The sequence below is a fragment of the Hippopotamus amphibius genome, chromosome 4, assembly GCF_030028045.1.
Source record: "Hippopotamus amphibius kiboko isolate mHipAmp2 chromosome 4, mHipAmp2.hap2, whole genome shotgun sequence".
Classification (NCBI taxonomy): Eukaryota; Metazoa; Chordata; class Mammalia; order Artiodactyla; family Hippopotamidae; genus Hippopotamus; species Hippopotamus amphibius.
The window spans coordinates 33,892,561-33,910,265 of NC_080189.1; the positions used below are offsets into that span (position 1 = coordinate 33,892,561).

The window sequence follows — 17,705 nt, forward strand, 5'->3', positions numbered from 1 at the left end:
TAAGCTGCTTTCCAATATTGCTTGCAACTTATTCAGAAATATTATTTGAGAGGAAGAGACTCTCAAAATCATTCTAAATCCAATTTTGTATGAACAGACTCTGCGCAGTGCTTTTCTGTCTTTCATAAGTGGTGTGTAGCTGCCGTTATTGCCAGAAAGTCCCCTTAAGAATTAGAATCCAAGGAGGAAATGAAATAATGAGAGATCACATACTCGTTGTAGAAACAAGGAATGCTGAATAAGTGTGTCTCACTTAAGCAAAGATGAACTGCTGGCGTTAGTTTAATTTTCCTTCCACTTCTTTGCCATCTTGTGTTTCATACAGATTCTTTTAAGAAAGGGGAAGAACTTTCTCCAAGCATCTTAAGCATGCAAAATCAAATTGTCGTGAAAGTCTTTCCTTAAAATCTACAATCTTGAATTTCATACAGTTGGAATCACAGTGTGTGTACTTTTATGTCTGGCTTCTTTCGCTCCGAATGTTTCTGAGGTTCATCCATGTTGTAGCATGTATCCGTACTTCATTCCTTTTTATTGTTGAGGAGTATTTCATTGTGTGGATATGCCACAATGTGTTTATTCTCTTGCTAATGGCTATTTGGACTGTTTTCCAGTTTTGGACTACTATGAAGAATGCTGTTGTGACTATTCTTGTGTATTTTTTTCTTTAAAAAAAAAAAGACAGCTCATTTTTTTCTTGGATATGTAACTGGAAATGGAATTGAGTCAGAAGGTAGATGAATGTTTAAACTGGTAGACAGTGCTCCAAAGTGGCTGTATGAAGTTGCAAAACTAATATATGGTGACAGAGATCAGAAAAATGGTTACTTCTGGGTTAGAGGGGCAATTTTCTGAGATTATGGGAAGTTCTATGAGTCTGGGTGGTGATCACAGAGGTATACACATAGGTAAAAAGTCATCCAGCTCTACATTTAAGATTTGTGCATGTTACAATATGTAATTTACACCTCAATAAAAAAGATCGGAAAAAAAAAAGCCAAACCTACAATCCTGTGCCACCTGAAGCTGCTTTCTCTTACTGGCCTTTCATCCTTCTGGCCCCTCCATTCTCTCTATGCATCCTCATCTAAAAATTACTTCCTAGTTTAATAAACAGAATCTGATTACTTCTCAAGTTGGTCTTTCAAGTATTAATTTATCTCCTCTAAACCTAATCTTTTCCAAAATAAATACTCCTGGCCCCTCAACTGACACAGTCTTCAGAACTTCTCACTTATTTCTGTTATGGAGCCATGGGTGATTTCAAAATATGAGAATTAAAAGTGGAAATAATCCTCTGAATCCCTGAAACCTGACAGTACAGAGCTCAGGGGAAACGTGCAGTCTGAGGAGCCACAGCCACTACCTTTCTCTGAGTACCAGCTGGGACGGCCCTGAAGCTGAGAAGCTGGAGCAGTTTGTTCCTATAGCCGTGTGGTCCACAGCCACCCCACCCCACCCCAATTCTATTCAAACCAATTTCAGCCAAAACCAGGTCTTTTCTCTTTTACTTCAGCCATGAGAATTTTTGAACCTAAGAGCAGGATTTCACATTTGACTCCATTACATTTTAAGTCTTAAAATCTAACCCATTAAATATTAATGGTTTCAGCACATTAGTCCAGCCTATCAGTCACCGTTGTAACTCAGCCTGCCACCCATCGCTTCACTCCAAACACCTCTTAAGTATACCTTCCTTCCTGCTAACATTTATCAAGGGCGTAAAGAGTGCCAGGCACTGGTGTTAATCACTTACACACATTAACCCTCAGAGCAACACTATGAGCTAGGACCTACTGCTAGCCCTGTTTTATAGATGGGGAAACTGAGGCATAGATCAGCTAAGAAATATGCCAATATCACACACTTAGAACATATATGAGCTTCCCCCAAAGTACATGCTTTTTAACTGTGCTGTATTGTCGACAAGGTCTGATTTTAAAACATACTGACCATGGCAATACCAAGGAGAGAATTCAAAAATGGTATTCTCGAGATCACCCTAAATTTGCAATGGTCTGCAATGATCTATGTGCAACCATTTATTAATTGTTATGATAGGTATTATACCATTAAATTATACCATTTATTAATTATACCATTTATTAATGGTATAATAGGTATTATGACCACATTGCTCCACATTACCTAAAAAGATAGCATTAAACAATAAAGAGCTTAAAAAAAAGGCATTAAAAACATTATCAAATATTTTATTTAAATAAAGATACAAGTACTTCCATGGCATTTCTCTAACTCAGAAATATAAAGAAAAATGGCCATTTAAATTAATAAGAAACATTTAAATACTATTGTACAGACTAGAAATATTTTCACATGTACTATCTCATCTGTTTTTATGTCACACAACTTCCTCAGTGAATCCATGTTGGATCTTCAATCACCTCTTTCTTTCCTAAGTGTTCATAAACCATATATTTATGTCCTCTAGAATGTTGCTGGGATTGACTTATTTGTTGAAATTCATTAAAAAAAAAATTTGAGGGCAAATAGAAAAAAGGAAGGAACAGTTGTATATTTTTATTAATTTATTAACACATTACTTTCTTATCCAAATAGTAGTGCTACAAGATAAATCAAAGAATTGGACAACAGCACACAACTGTGAAGGTCATCCCTCAAAAATCTTTTATTTTACAGACAAAAAATACAGGCCCAGGGAAGCTAAACTTAAGAGCTGCCTAACTAATTAGTGACATAGATAGTCTTGCAATAGCATGTCCTTGTCACCATCCCATACTGCCAATGTGGCACTTGCTTTTATTTTCCTTATCATCATTCTCTTATACTTTATCATTTTGCTTGAAAAATTGCTTCACAATTAAAGACTTGAGACTTTTACCTCCTCTGAACTTTAGCCACCCTGAGCACCTGCTGACAGGTTTCGACCTCACTTGTATATACTTATTTAGGTATTTGTCATTCTGATATTTTCATAAACTTTAATCATTTGTATTTAATTAGACCTCCCCCCCCACCCATGCGGAATAACTATAATCTCATCTTTTAGAATCTCCCATCTTTCTTGAACCAGTTTCCAGTTTAAAAAAATCTCTGTACCAGCCATGCCACATAATGTCCGCACAAAGTATATACTGAATCTCCATTTATGGGCTTATTATTTATCTCGCCTTTGAATTAAAAAAAGGGTGTGACTTTTCGTTGTTGCTTGTTTGCATGCTTATAGGTTTAGGGAATATGTCTGTGCCTGATGTTCCCTTCTTTTACGATTATAAGCTGTAAGATAACATGCTCTCCTTTAAGGTTATTCCTTTTTGGTAAGAATTAAATCCAAAGTATTAATTACTCTCAGGCCTTGTTTACTTTAGTTGTAATTAAAGTGTTAATAAGACAAGACTTTGTCAGATGCTTTGCTTTTTTTTTTCTCTTCAATTTCATTGATAATTATCGGCCTATCAGGTTTTATATATTTTCTTGAGCCAGTTTTGTTCATTTATATTTTCTTTCTTTCTTTCTTTCTTTCTTTCTTTCTTTCTTTCTTTCTTTCTGTCTGTCTGTCTGTCTGTCTCTCTCTCTCTCTCTCTCTCTCTCTTTCTTTCTTTCTTTCATTGGCTGTGTTGGGTCTTTGTTGCTGCCCACAGGCTTTCTTTTTGGTTGCGGTGAGCGGGGGCTACTCTTCACTGTGGTGTGCAGGCTTCTCATTGTGGTGGCTTCTCTTGTTGTGGAGTACGGCCTCTAGGCACATGGGCTTCAGTAGTTGCGGCACATGGGCTCAATAGTTGTGGCTCATGGGCTCTAGAGCGCAGGCTCAATAGCTGGCGCATGGGCTTAGTTGCTCCGCGGCATGTGGTATCTTCCTGGGGCAGGGATCGAACCCATGTCCCCTGCATTGGCAGGCGGATTCTTACCCACTGCGCCACCTAGGAAGTTCCAGATGCTTTGCTTTTAACAAATGAGACTTGTAGATTGACACGTGCAGGTCCTCACGTCACCTGCTCCAAATTCACAGCCTCTAAAGACTAGGTTGGACCTTCCACCTGTTGCCTACATTCCACTTCTTTTTCTCCTCGTGTCATTGTTACGACTCAGCAGAAGTAAGTAGGTGTTGATGGGCTACATGAATCCTGGCAGGCTCTTGATCACGTCTTAGATATATGCCCCCAAAAGACAGATTATCTAAGGGTTATACTGGGTCTACATAGTTAAGAAAGAGATCACCAGAGAGCAAATGAAATGAAGTGGTTATAGTTTAAAATAGAAAATTCTGATCACCCAGGAAATAAAAAAAATTTCTGCACTGGAATTACCATTTGTTGTTTAAAAAAGAAAAACCAAACTCTAGGAACTCTATACTAATTGGTTGGAAAACCTAGCAAATGTCTCCCTGAAGGATAGAATTCTGCTTCTTTGCAGAGTCTGAAATCACCTCCCTGGTCCTCTCTAGCAGTACTCTACTCCTTTACGTCTTAGAGCTTTTACAGTGTGTTCATCTCTTAACCACCTCAAGTCAAAAAAAGGGCAGAGTGTGAATCCACTGTGCCACTTGCTTCACTCTGCAGGCAGACTGAAGCCCTTCCTTTGCTGAAATTACCTCCAGGTCTCTCCATGGTCTTTAGAATAAAATCTAAACTAGATCCAAAGCTCTCTGAGGTCTGGCCCCTGCTTAACCCACTCAGTGCATTGTCAGCCCTTTGCTGCAGGCCTCCTCCATCCCTCTGCCCTGTGGGATACACAGAGTTCTCCATACAAACTGTCAATCCTGCCCCGAACCTTTCTTCGATACATTCTCTCCTGGGTTAAACCATAGGTCTTTAAACTTTACAGTGATTGTTCTCTTATTTCCCTCTCTTACTTACATGGTGTGCTTTAGGGGTAAAAGCTGTGTTTCTTCATCACTTTGTACCCACAACACAAAACAATGTTTGAAACATAGTTGGTGGTCAGTGTTTGCTGAAAAAAATCCTAAGTGAATATACTAACATATCAAATCACTTGATGTTATCTTCCTTTGACATGCAAACATTTACTTCTAATTTAGCTTCTGGGAGCCAAAAGTAATCAGTGTTGATGGGTGCTTTCAAAGGGAGTCAGAAACTTGTTATTTCTCAACATGTATACTTCCTTTATCTTCGCTTATGGCACTCCAGCAGAATGCATGGCATGGGACTGTGCTCTAAGTCTAGATGTCTATTTGAAAAAACAGCAGAATAAAAAAGTGAGGCAGGAAGAAAGCAAGAGTAAAAACTGAAACAAGGTTGAATAAAAGTAGAATTTTTGTCCAGAAACAAGGAAAGCAAATCACATCTCTGGCTCCCAAAGACCCTTTATGAGAATGATGCTGCTGAACAAAAAAGGTCATCTCAGAGCGGATGACACTTAAGTCTTCAAAAGTCATAAATGGCTCATAATAGCAAACTTGAAATTCAATGAAATAATCTTGGGACAAATTTATGTAATTATGAGTAAGTGTCAATTTGATGTGTCTCAGAAAATCCATGGGGCAAAACTTCAGATAGGACAGAATTTTTTCAGTGATAATCTCTTTGCATAATTTCCTTTTATTCTTTCCGCCTACAATAATAACCATCAAGATGTAATTTTAAAAGGATCATTACTGTTCCTATGCGTGAGATTGGTCAGTTGAGAGTCAATTTCACATCTATACTTCTAAAACAATGTTTTCAAGAGTAGCAGCCAACAAATAAGTCCCAAAGCACCTCACAAGTGACACTATGTCATAGTGCATCTCCATCTAACAAGTTGTTTGTTCACCACAGATGCTCTGAACATCTACCTCTTACATAAGAGTCCAAGAAGAAGAGGACACAGGGCTTGCTCTCAAAGAGTTTCTTTCTCTGTACTTCCTGCAGCATGCTTCAAACTGATTCACTGAGCACGGATTCATCCCACCTCGACTCACCATGGGTTGTTTTTTGTTTTTAACATCTTTCTCCAATAGACTGAAAACTTCCTGGTGACACAGAATAAATCATATTCATCTCTGAATCTGGAAGCACCTAAAAGTTAGTATCCTCAACATAAAGGTTTCATAGATCCTTGCTGAATTAATTTGAAAAAATTAACCTAATTACTCTTTCTAACCATTTAAGATTACATAGTATCAAGTATCACTTTTCTGGGCGGGCAACAAATTGATATACCTGAAGTTTTTGTAGCTTTGACAGATGCTTTTGGAGCCATGAACTGACCAATCAAACAAACAAAAGTGAAAAATAAACCAATGAAAATGCAGCCCATTTCTACTTCCTTTTGTGGACAGTGATGTCTTATTACTGTACCATTATGTGATGCTGTCCTTCATGTGACTATCTTCAATAAAATTTCTCAGTTTACTCCTGTTCATGATATGATACAAAGAAAACAATGAGATATGTAAAATTCTGTCCTTAGATTTTTTTTTTTTGGTTCCAGACAGTATGAAGCTTTTTTGTCCCACCTTTAAAAAGTCAATCTAATGCTGTCTACAAGAAACCCACTTCAGACCAAGGGACACATATAGACTGAAAGTAAGGGCATAGAAAAAGATATTCCATGCAAATGGAAGTCAAAAGAAAGCTGGAGTAGCAATACTCATATCAGACAAATTAGACTTGAAAGTAAAGACTATTACAAAAGACAAGGAAGGACACTATATAATGATCAAGGGATCCATCCAAGAAAAACATATAACAATTGTAAATATCTATGCACCCAACATAGGAGCACCTCAACACATAAGGCAAATGCTAACAGCCATAAAAGGGGACACTGACAGTAACACAATAATAGTAGGAGACTTGAACACCCCATATACATCAATGGAAAGATCATCCAAACAGAAAATAAATAAGGACACACAAGCTTTAAATGACACATTAGACCATCTCGACTTCATTGATATTTACAGGACATTCCATCCAAAAACGACAGAATACACTTTCTTCTCAAGTGCACACGGAATATTTTCCAGGATAGATCACATCTTGGTCACAAATCAAGCCTCGGTAAATTCAAGAAAATTGAAATCATATCAAGCACCTTCTCTGACCACAACGCCATGAGACTAGATGTCAATTACAGGAGAAAAAAACTGTAAAAAATACCACCACATGGAGGCTGAAAAATATGCTATTAAACAACCAAGAAATTACTAAAGAAATCAAAGAGGAAATCAAAAAATACCTAGAAACAAATGACAATGAAAACACAATGACCCAAAACCTATGGGACGCAGCAAAAGCAGTTCTAAGAGGGAAGTTTATAGCAATACAGTCCTACCTCAAGAAACAAGAAAAATATCGAATAAACAGCCTAACCTTACACCTAAAACAATTAGAGAAAGAAGAACAAAGAAAACCCCAAAGTGAACAGGAGGAAAGAAATCATAAAGATCAAAGCAGAAATAAATGAAAAAGAAAAGGAAGGAAACAATAGCAAAGATCAATGAAACTAAAAGCTGGTTCTTTGAGAAGATTAACAAAATTGATAAACCATTAGCCAAATTTATCAGGAAAAAAAGGGAGAAGACGCAAGTCAACAGAAATAGAAATGAAAAAGGAGAAGTAACAATTGACATTACAGAAAATACAAAAGATCATGAGCGACTACTACAAGCAACTATATGTCGATAAATTGGATAACCTGGAAGAAATGGATAAATTCTTGGAAAAGTACAATCCTCCAAGACTGAACCAGGAAGAAATAGAAAATATGAACAGACTAATCACAAGTACGGAAATTGAGACTGTGATTCAAAATCTCCCAACAAACAAAAGCCCAGGGCCAGATTGCTTCACAGGCGAATTCTACCAAACATTTAGAGAAGAGCTAACACCTATCCTTCTCAAACTCTTCCAAAATATAGCAGAAGGAGGAACACTCCCAAACTCATTCTACGAGGCCATCACCCTGATACCAAAACCAGGCAAAGATGTCACAAAAAAAGAACATTACAGGCCAATAGCACTGATGAATACAGATGCAAAAATCCTCAACAAAATACTAGCTAATAGAATTCAACAGCACATTAAAAAGATCATACACCATGATCAAGTGGTGTTTATCCCTGGGATGCAAGGATTCTTCAATATACGCAAACCAATCAATGTGATACACCATATTAACAAACTGAAGGATAAAAACCATATGATAATTTCAATAGATGCAGAAAAAGCTTTTGAAAAAATTCAACATCCATTTATGATAAAAGCTCTCCAGAAAATGGGCATAGAAGGAAATTACCTCAACATAATAAAAGCTATATATGACAAACCAACAGCTAATATCGTTCTAAATGGTGAAAAACTGAAAGCATTCCCTCTAAGAACAGGAACAAGACAAGGGTGCCCACTCTCACCATTATTTTTTTTTTGGGGGGGGGGGTACACCAAGTTCAATCGTCTGTTTTTATACACATATCCCCGTATTCCCTCCATTCCTTGACTCCCACCCCCTCGAGTCCCCCCACACCCTCCCTGCCCCAGTCCTCTAAGGCATCTTCCATCCTCGAGTTGGACTCCCTTTGTTATACAACAACTTCCCACTGACTATCTATTCTACAGTTGGTAGCATATATGTCTGTGCTACTCTCTCGCTTCATCTCAGCTTCCCCTTCACCCCCCGCCCCCTCCCAAACCTCGAGTTCTCCAGTCCATTCTCTGTATCTGCGTCCTTGTTCTTGTCACTGAGTTCATCAGTACCATTTTTAGATTCCGTATATGTGAGTTAGCATACAATATTTGTCTTTCTCTTTCTGACTTACTTCACTCTGTATGACAGACTGTAGTTCTCTCCACCTCATTACATATAGCTCCATCTCATCCCTTTTTAGAGCTGAGTAATATTCCATTGTATATATGTGCCACATCTTCTTTATCCATTCATTTGTTGATGGGCATTTAGGTTGCTTCCATGTCCTGGCTATTGTAAATAGTGCTGCAATAAACATTATGGTACATGTTTCTTTTGGGATTATGGTTTTCTTTGGGTATATGCCCAGTAGTGGGATTACTGGATCATATGGTAGTTCTATTTGTAGTTTTTTAAGGAACCTCCAAATTGTTTTCCATAGTGGCTGTACCAACTCACATTCCCACCAACAGTGCAGGAGAGTTCCCTTTTCTCCACACCCTCTCCAGCATTTGTTGTTTCCAGATTTTGTGATGATGGCCATTCTGATCGGTGTGCACTCTCACCATTATTATTCAACATAGTTTTGGAAGTTTTAGCCACAGCAATCAGAGAAGAAAATGAAATAAAAGGAATCCACATTGGAAAAGAAGAGGTAAAATTGTCACTCTTTGCAAATGACATGATATTATACATAGAAAATCCTAAAGATGCCACCAGAAAACTGATAGCACTAATTGATCAATTTAGTAAAGTAGCAGGATACAAAAATGTGCAGAAATATCTTGCATGCCTATACACTAACAATGAAAAAGCAGAAAGAGAAATTAAGGAAACTCTCCCATTTACCATTGTAACAAAAAGAATAAAATACCTAGGAATAAACCTGCCTAAGGAGGCAAAAGACCTGTATGCAGAAAACTATAAGACACTGATGAAAGAAATCAAAGACGACACAAACAGACGGAGAGACATACCATGTTCTTGGACTGGAGGAGTCAATATTGTGAAAATGACTATCCTACCCAAAGCAATTTACAGATTCAATGCAATCCCAATCAAATTACCAATGGCATTTTTCACAGAACTGGAACAAGAAATCTTACGATTTGTATGGAAATGCAAAAGACCCCAAATAGCCGAAGCAACCTTGAGAAGGAAAGATGGAGTTGGTGGAATCAGGCTTCCTGACTTCAAACTATACTACAAGGTCACAGTGATCAAGACAGTATGGTACTGGCACAAAAATAGAAAGGAAGATCAATGGAACAGAATAGAGAACTCAGAGGTAAACCCAAGCACATATGGGCGCCTTATCTTTGACAAAGGAGGCATGAATATACAATGGAAAAAAGACAGCCTCTTCAATAAGCGTTCCTGGGAAAATTGGACAGCTACATGCAAAAGAATGAAATGAGAATACTTCCTAACACCATACACAAAAAGAAACTCAAAATGGATGAAAGACTTAAATATAAGGCCAGACACTAGAAAACTCCTAGAGAAAAACATAGGCAGAACACTCTATGACACACATCAAAGCAAGATCCTTTTTGACCCACCTCCTAGAATAATGGAAATAAAATCAAGAATAAACAAATGGGACCTAATGAAACTTAAAAGCTTTGGCACAGCAAAAGAAACCATAAACAAGACAAGAAGGCAGCCCTCAGGATGGGAGAAAATACTTGCCAATGAAGCAACAGACAAAGGATTAATCTCCAAAATATACAAGCAGCTCATGCAGCTTAATACCAAAAAAGCAAATAACTCAATCCACAAATGGGCGGAAGACCTAAAGAGACATTTCTCCAAAGAAGACATGCAGATGGCTAACAGACACATGAAAAGATGCTCAACATCACTAAACATTAGAGAAATGCAAGTCAAAGCCACAATGAGGTATCACCTCACACCAGTCAGAATGACCATCATCAAAACATCTAGAAACAATAAATGTTGGAGAGGGTGTGGAGAAAAGGGAACTCTCCTGCACTGTTGGTGGGAATGTAAGCTGGTACAGCCACTATGGAAAACAGTTTGGAGGTTTCTTAAAAAACTAAAAATGGAACTACCATACGATCCAGTAATCCTGCTCCTGGGCATATACCCAGAGAAAACCATAATCCAAAAAGAAACATGTACCATAATGTTCATTGCAGCACTATTTACAATAGCCAGGACATGGAAGCAATGTAAATGCCCATCCACAGATGAATGGATAAAGAAGATGTGGCACATATATACAATGGAATATTACTCAGCCACAAAAAGAATGAAATTGAACTATATGTAATGAGGTGGATAGACCTAGAGACTGTCATACACAGTGAAGTAAGCCAGAAAGAGAAAAACAAATACTGTATGCTAACTCATATATATGGAATCTGAAGAAATGATACTAATGAACCCAGTGACAGGGCAAGAGTGGAGATACAGATGTAGAGAATGGACTTGAGGACATGGGGCTGTGGTGGGGGGCGAAGGGGAAGCTGGGACAAAGTGAGAGAGTAGCATAGACATACATACACTACCAACGGTAAAATAGATAGCTAGTGGGAAGTTGCTGTATAACAAAGGAAGATCAACTCGATGATGGGTGATGCCTTAGAGGGCCAGGACAGGGAGGGGAGGAGGGAGTCGCGGGAGGGAGGGGATATGGGGATATATGTATAAATACAGCTGATTGACTTTGGTGTACCTCAAAAACTGGTACAAGAGTGTAAAGCAAATATATTCCAACAAAGAGCTAAAAAAAAAAAAAAGTCAATCTAAGGTCCCCTTTCAACCAAAGGGGAAAACTTCACTGAAAAAATAAAAAGGACTGATACACTAGAACCTCAGAAAGAGGTGCCATCTGGGATTGGGAAATACAGTACTATACGACCTTAGTAATTTGGAGCTGGGGGAGGGGCAGGCAACACGGATTCAACTATCTTATGCTCTAAAGCCAAACACCAGATGTTATTTGCAACTTTTGGATTAGATTATCCCAAAAGGTCTGTGTCAGAAGGCCCTTCTGTGGCTGGTGGCCTGAAGCCAAATACGGCAGTTTATGTGATGATGGTGATGGCCAGCTAAGGAGGGATATTACCTTGGTAAATCACGATAACTGGGGCAGCAAGGATACAAAAGCCAACATAAACTTAGAGGATTTGTTCATGTGCCAACTCTGTGAATTACAGATATATGCATTCATAAAATGTCTTCCATCATCAGAGATTGTAGAAGTTTTTCACGCATACAGTCTTTACTGAAATAGCATCTGTTATCAGAACTCCTGCTCACTGCACATATAGTATGACAGCCAATCACTTTGTAACCTCAAAGGCCTAGTCCTCGTGACAGATCTACCTATCAAGTCAGCAGAGCACCCAGTGCAAAGCTATATGGGGCCATCACGTCTCAGTGACTTGTGCTTACCAGCCTGAAGCCATAGCCCATGGTGTCAGTGCTGATAATTCTTTTCTTCTTTGAAGCAATGATGTGATTATTTGCCCATCTTTTACACAAGGATTTTCTTCAACATTTGCCAGGTATCCTTGATCTTTTCCATAAGAGCCAGGCCGGGGAGGGAGTTGGACTAGGCTTAGAGTCTATCACTAGGGACTGATGGCACTTCAAACCCTCTTTCTCAAACGCTGCCTCATTTTGTAGTGGATACGTCTCAGAAGCTGCTTGTGCCTGTGGCATCGAAACTTACATTTATACATACACTTGACTGAAAAGCACCATTTTGGAGGTCTGGACAGTCTGACACTGACAGCCGCAATACAGATTTTATTCACTGGTCCTTCTGGCATCTCAAATCCCTCTTATTTCATAAACATAAATGGAAAACAGCCTAACCAAAAGACAGGGTATCCAGTGACCATTTCAGAGGAACGGAGATGATAGTTGAGTAACCAGTACTAGTTATAAGGCCCTGGGCAGTGAACAAAGTGTACAAAATTTTTACTTGTAACTACATGCTGACGCTGCAAAACAATGATCAGCAAAAAGCTTATTCTCTGAATAGTCTCAACATAGAGTGATTCCCTCATGCTTTCTTTAGAATTTCTGTTTTCAATCTACTGAAATGAAAGTATTTCCCCAATGTTACAAACATGTCCTGTTCTTGAAAGTATACCCTCTGCACATTACCAGATGGTAGATAATAATGCTAATTTAGGATGGGCTTGATGGCACAAGTAAAAATGGTCTTAATATCGTCATTGCATTTATAAAACATTCATGACTATAAAAAAGACCAGCTGTCCCTCACAGAGAAGTTTCTGCCCCCAAATTTAAGGCAATCACTAAATGACCTAATGGAGTAAATTTCCAAAAGAGCTTGGATTTCTATTTCCATTGGTGCAAATTGCCCCAAAGCTGAAACAACTTGTCTTTTGATCAGGAGTGAAAATCTCGGGCATTTTTTATTTTTCAGCTTTCCAATGTTAAAGAATTGTTTATAAATAAAACTAAGCATTTCCATTCTTATCAAATATCTACACATATGTCCTATGAGATCTAAAAGAAATTCTAATAACAGGCCATAACACTTTTGGGGGAGGCACAAGACAGGACTCTTTTTTAAGATTTTTTTTTTTTGATGGGGACCATTTTCAAAGTCTTTTTTGAATTTGTTACAATATTACTTCTGTCTTATGCTTTGGTCCCCCACCCCCGCTCCCCGGACCCCTGTCCACAAGGCATGTGGGATCTTAGCTCCCTGACCTGGGATCAAATCCACAACCCCTGCGTTGGAAGGCGAAGTCTTAACCACTGGACTGCCAGGGAAGTCCCAAGACTGGGCTTTTATGCTCTCATTCTAACTGACATTTTATATACAGGTTTCCATTTAAACAAAATGGATTGAGAACAGTGGTGAAGTTCAGGAGTGGTCATCTTGGCTTTTTATAATGGTTAATAGTTAATGAAGTCTTACTGTGTGCCTCACATTATTCTAAACACTTATCATGGATTAACTGCTTTAATTCTCACAACAAATTTCCAGCTGTGTCATCTTGGGCAAGTTACTTAGGCTTTCTAAGCCTCAATTGCATTTTCAGAGAAAGAATGGAAGCTTAGAAGATTACATGATTTGCTGAAGTTTACTCAGCCAGTGGAAGGTAGAGCTGGGGCTTTATCTCAGTAGGCTGGCACCAGGGCTAGTCTTCTTCCCCGGCACCAGGGCTAGACTTCTTCCCCACCACCAGGACTGCCTTTGGTATCCTCATGGATCACTAACTAGAGACAGAACTAGACACTCTCAAAGGAAACGCTCAGAAAGGTAGCACTCACATTCATATTCACTTGCTCTGTGAGATTCTTCTAAAATCAAATAGGGCAAATGATAGTGAATAAGAAACACATGAATTCTTTTCCCTGTTCCCACCCTAATCTTCAAGACTTAAGCTTTCAACCTAGGTGGCCTATAAACTTCTTTGAAAGGCAATCCAAAGCTTGTAACAACTTTCTCAATGGCTTTGAAAAGAAGGCCATTGTTCATTAAATTCTGATGACTTAATGATCTTAAAAACATTTCTGTTTATAGCTAATGTACGACTGAAAAAAAAGATAAATCTCAAATTAAATGAACACCATATATCAAATCCCCTTTGTGACTAAAGAAATCAGGCACACATTGATTGAAGATGGAAAGCTGTATTTTGAAGATGGTTTCAGAAAGATAAGCAAATATAGATATGCCCAGTTCTTAAGGAATAATTTTAAAAGAATCTTAAAAGACAATCTGGCATCACTGAAATTCTGCACCATGGCTCCAGCCCGCCTAATTCATGCCTTTGTAAGAGGAATGAGGGAGGGAAAGTCACTTCAGCAAGGCTTACATTTATGAAAAACACATGGGCTTTTTAAAGCCAGCTAGACCTGAGTTTGCATCTCAGTACTGCAGTTTTTAAGGAATGCGGTCTTGAAAGTTACTTAAATTCACAAGCCTCAGTTTCTGCATCTGCTAAAATGGAATAATTACCTCCCTGCAAGAACATTGTAAGGATTATAGGTAATGTGTATAATGTGCTTGGCACATGGTAGGTTCTCAACAAATAGTAGCTAATGGTAACAACAAGAACTGTGTTAATAAAAACAATAAAAAATACTGCCAACAGCAGAGACCAGTGGAAGTGTGATGATGGTTAAGAGCATGGGCCTGGGGTCAGACCACCTCGGTTTTTATCTTGCCTTTCCCTTCCTCGTAGAACTTACATCTTATTGAACAAAGGATCTTCTCGGTTTACCTCTTTGCTCTCACAATATAACTCCATGGCTTTGATTTGACATCTTAGGCTCTTCACCTGAGCAAATGACTTACTCTTCTCTGTACCAGTTACCATAGCTGTAAAATGGGGCTAATGATAGCATCTACCTCATATGCTTGTGGTGAGAATAAATGAGTCCATCCACATAGAGCTTAGAATCACGTCTGACCCTGACACATTATAAGAACTCAATGCTAGCTGTTGCTGCTGCTGTTTTTTTAAGTTATTGTGTGAAGGACACTCCAAAACCAACACCAACCACCTGAATAAAAACTGCTCACCTATAATGTTGGTTAACAAATTGAAACTAGAAGAGCATGAAAACTCCCGAGGATGGCAAGACAGTGTTTCAGACTAATGGCTGGAATAATACAAGATCATAAGTTATCTCAAGGGAAAAATCAGACTGCAGTTTACAAGGAGGTGTGACCAGTTAACTGGTAATCCTACTAAGAAATCAGGGTTGCCAAAGGGCTGCACTGTAAAATGACTTTGTAAATGTCACTGTTAAAAGTCAAAGCAAAAAAAAAAAAAAGTGAATAAGAATAAGAATGAGGCAAAGAGAATACATGTTGCCTTCCTCCTTTCCTCAGAACATGTTGTGTTTTTCCCCCATGCTTTGCCATATTTCTAAATCCTTTTTGCAAAGGTCAGAAAAGCAGCACTAATCCCACTGTGTCACTATTCAACATACTACTTAAAAAAATTCAGCCACCTAGCAAATGTAATAAAGAAGGATTGCTATACCCATAAAATATCCAAGAAACAGCTACCCAACCAGAGCATTCCAATTTGCAAAGATAACATATAATCCTGATGCTTTGGGTGTGGCTCGATGGTGAGGGATGGTGAGGCTAGGATTCAAAGTGCTGTCTCCAGCATCTCATGGATTAGAATGATGACATCGGAATCAGGGTGAAGAACAGGGCGCCCCACTTGCTGTCTGTACTCCAAGCCCTCTGAAGCACCCACTTCCTCACACAGGGCCAGAAAATGAGACAAGAACTGGGTCGAGGTCCTTTGGGTCTCCAGAAAAAAGCAGCAGGGAGGAACTTGAAAGAGCCCATTTTATGGTACGGGAGTGAGGAAGAAGAGGCATGTTTTTAATAGCCTTGTGTGGTTGCAGTTCACGCCTCAAGAACAGTAACTTCAGCAGCCACTTCATTATATTTCTACTGTAAATGACACAGGTCTAAGCCAAGTCTACACCAAAACACCCTCCAGAATTCAGCTGGTGTTAGATCATCTGCAGTCTATTGACAACTGCTAAACTGAAAACCCCTAACGAGACATCTCAGCAACAGTATGTGTCCTGCCACTAATGAGGCTCTTTTTCCATGAATAATGAATAAGAACATCATCTCTGTTGCCAGGTACAAACATAAACAAAGCTCAACACAAGGGCCTTGGTATGGTGAGTTTGTCCATTTGTAACACAGGAATTTTGCAAAGTGAGAGCCAAGTTTTAGTGAAGGGTGGGACAGGCTCTTGTAACAAATAATGTGAACATATGTTATCAGAATCTAATAAATCAGCTTTTGGTTGTTGTGGAACGGAGGCTGTGCAATGGGACAGAGACAACAGAAAGCTCCAAATGAGTTCATTTCTTTATTTTACAATCAGTCTTGTAACACAAAGCTGATGATTTCTGTAATGAACTGAGATCTTCATGAAAGGAGCCTTAGGAGATTTGAAATCCCAAAGGCTCTATTGGTTAAATCTTCTCTTAAGCCTTGATGTATCAGGCTGAGTGCAGGTCGGCACTGGGGATGAGGACACTGGAACCTTGCTAGGACACTGATGGCTACGGGGTGGCATTGGAAAATTGCATGGCCATCTGAACCCATGTGCTGGGTTCTGTTGGTTCCAAAAGGTCCTCAATGTATGAGCATTTTGCCTCTAAGGTAGTCTCCTGGCTTAGACTCCCAAGGTCAGCCCAACAGAGATTCCAGCATATAAACAGAGAACAAAAGTGGGCTGACATGAAGGCCAAACAGTCTTCATTTTGTTTACTATAAAGTGCGCCACAAATACTTTTCTCTCTTTCTAAAATCAGTTCCATACTAGGTAGCATATATCTTGTTACATAGGGTGCTCATATTTGCACAAGCCAAGGGATGCCATCACTGGCTGAGGGCTTTCAGTTTCCATCAGTTTAGGCAAGAATTAACAATAAAACAAAACAAAAACAGTCTCACGATGCCTCAGTTCTTCCAACTACGGGGGGTAACAACTCTACCCTATTCCACAGATTCCTTATGAAAAACTGTATGTCAAAAATAAAACTCAAATAGTATAGTTGGCTCTACATGTTTGATGAATTCCTGGAAATTTTGACCTGAATAATTTTTTTTCATGGAAAGGCATTTTATTTTAAACATAGCAGTGTGTACATGTCAGTAATTTTTTAAATGCACTAAAAATGCTTACTTAAGAAAGAATATTTTATAAACTAAAAAATGATCATGTAACATAAGTAATCACTCTCTAATATCCATTTTACAAGCAAATATATTTATTTGAGGGACAGAGTTAATGAAATAGGGCAGAACAGTATGAAATTCTGCCAAGAATCAGCAGCTAGGTCATGGCAGGTGATTACGTAGAAAATTTTTGTACAGTTAATCAAATAGTAAATTCACAGACAATGGCAATATGAGCAGAAGCATTTTCAAATATCTAGGAGGTGTCAGCTTATTTTTCTGGTTTATTAAGAAGAAGCAAAGTGTAATAAGCTCATGGGTGAGTAGCCAGGATGGCAAAGGGACTGCAAAGCCTCTCATGTGAAGAAATGAGGGGGGGGGGTTATTCTGCTAATAAGGAGAAGACATG

The 17,705-nt window shown here is 38.7% G+C and overlaps 1 protein-coding gene across 15 annotated transcripts in view; it reads right to left on the reverse strand.

Moving 5' to 3' along the window:
* Positions 1 to 17,705, reverse strand: part of ST7 (suppression of tumorigenicity 7) — a 262,062-nt gene that overhangs the window by 49,210 nt on the left and 195,147 nt on the right. The window lies entirely within an intron of this gene.